This window comes from Apium graveolens, chromosome 10, assembly GCF_009905375.1.
Source record: "Apium graveolens cultivar Ventura chromosome 10, ASM990537v1, whole genome shotgun sequence".
NCBI lineage: Eukaryota > Viridiplantae > Streptophyta > Magnoliopsida > Apiales > Apiaceae > Apium > Apium graveolens.
The window spans coordinates 209,810,953-209,813,402 of record NC_133656.1 but is presented as its reverse complement, the minus strand read 5'-3'; positions in this window follow the sequence as shown (position 1 = coordinate 209,813,402).

Here is a 2,450-nt window from a genome sequence, read left to right as displayed (position 1 = left end):
TAAGGTTGACGTGGTTATTAAAAGGTTATAGAACGCTAACGAGCAAAAGTATAACCAGTATAATATTAGGAACGGAAGGTGATAGCGATTACGAACTGGAAAAGAATGGGTATTGAGAAGCAAAAGCTTTAATGTTAAAAGCTATAATGAGAGTCTGTGCAATAGACTTGAAAGAAATTAGAATGATCACTTAACACGGATTGAGTTTTCTTACGACAATAGATCATATGTCAGTATTGAGATATCGCCTTATGAAATCCTTGAGGGAAGACAATGTCGATCTCCCTTATGTTAGGATGAAGTTGTAGAGCGCAAGATGCTCGGACCCGCAGTAGTCCAAAGGACCAAGGATATGATAGATCTAATCAGAGGACGGCTGGTAGTAGCCCAAGATGGACATGATAAGTATGTTGATTTCACACGAAAGGATAAAGAGTATGAAATAGGGGACCTAGTAATGTTATAGGTATCCCTTAGAAAGGATTGATGAGGTTCGGAAAGAAAGGAAAGCTAAGTCTACAATTTGTTGGACCCTTGGATATATTAAGATGTTTGGGAAGTTAGCATATGAGCTAGCCCTAACCCCGAACATGTAGCAGGTCGTAACGTGTTTCACGTATCAATGTTAAGGAAGTGTAATTCAGATGCCAGATAAATAGAGGCATATGAGCGCATAGATATGCAACCCGACGTAACCTATATGGAGCAACCAGGAAGGGTTATAGAGTGAAAAAGGAACAAGTGCTTAGGAGAAGGATTATCAAACTAGGCAGAGTTTGGTGGTAGAACCACAATGTGGGAAAATTGACTCGAGAGTTAGAAAGTGTAATGCTAAGCAAGTATTCCCATTTGTTTTCTATCTGATTCCGGGACGGAATCCTTTTAAGGAGGGGAGACTGTAATAACCCCAATTTTTGGAAATTTTTGAAACCCTTATGAATAGTGTTTTTGCTGAATGAGAAAACTTTTCATGCCACGCTATGTAGGGGTTCTGTTATTGATCTTATGGGATATTATTAGTACTCTATGTGGTATATAAGTGTATGTAAAGATCGTCAGAATCCAATTCCGAACACTTTGATTTTTCCCGGAAATCCACAATATACGGAGAGAATTGAGTATAAGGTAACAGGATAAAAAGGATTTAAATTAAAGGATTATAAGAGAGGATCATAAAAGGAATACAATGTATTGAGAAAGGTTAAGGGGACCTAAGTAATAAGATCCCGGGTATGATCCTTCAAACGATAAATGAAAGCGAAAGTTAAGCGAACCGTATAACAGATCAGCGGTCATTAGGCAACGATTAGGAAGTTAATCAAAGGGATTAATGGGAATGATGTCATCCAACCAATAGAAAGAAGACAAGGAAGGAAGGATGACATCATGAGGATGAGGTAAGCATGACATGGGAAGGAAGGAGGTGTGGTTGAATAAGAACCACACAAATTCAAGGGCAAGGTAGTAATTTGCTAAATCAAATACAAATCAAGTCAACCAAGCCAAGTAAAAATCATTTCCATCAAAAAATCAAAACAACCAAGGCATGAGTTCATCTTGCTCACGGCTTTTTAGCATTTTCAAGGCATAGATTTTTCAAAATCAAAGATCAAAGCTTCCTAAATTGGTAAGAAAATTCCCTAATCATCTTCATGCTTAGTTATGGCTATATCATGAGTTTAAGCCATTAATTATTTCTCTAACTTCTTCATTTAATCAATGAAGAAGACAATGAATAGTGTTTTCAAGATTTTTAACTTGAAGTTTGTCTTGTTTTCTTGAAGATCCAAGCTTTCTTAAAACTTCTCCAAGCTTCTTAAGGCTTCCTAGCTCCACCCACCACTTCAAGGAAGGTATACCATTTCCAAACCCTAGGTTCATATATATTATAAGGTGATTTTGATGAGTAGGATGTTATTGTAGCTTGTTGTTATGATTTAGAGTTTGAGATTTGGTATGGTAGTGAAATGGAATGGTAATTGTTGTGGTTTTGATTTAAAAGAACTTAAGCATGATTAAAGTTAAGTTTAAGCATAAGTATAAATGATTAAATTGGATTGGTTGGGGTTGTTATGATGTGATAAGGATGGATGTTGGTTGTATGTTGGATTTGAGGTTGATTTGGGTTGATTGTGGATGGTTTAAAAATTGGAAATCGCGTAAACATAGCCGTCGTAACGTCCGATTTTCTTTGGACTGTTTTTGTGCATAGCATTAGGACCCGAGAACCCCCTGCTAGATTATGACCACTGCCATGTTTAGATAGCTCATGTTACGAGCTTCGTTTTGATATGTAGTTCGTTCGATTCCGATGCACGGTTTAGGAGAAACGACCGTTTCAAGTAACGGCGTTTCGCGAACGAAACTTTTCCCCCCGCCTTACTTTGAAATGTAGGTTAAAGACCAAAAAGGGTTAATTAATGCATGAAACATTTATGGTAAGTGTTTTA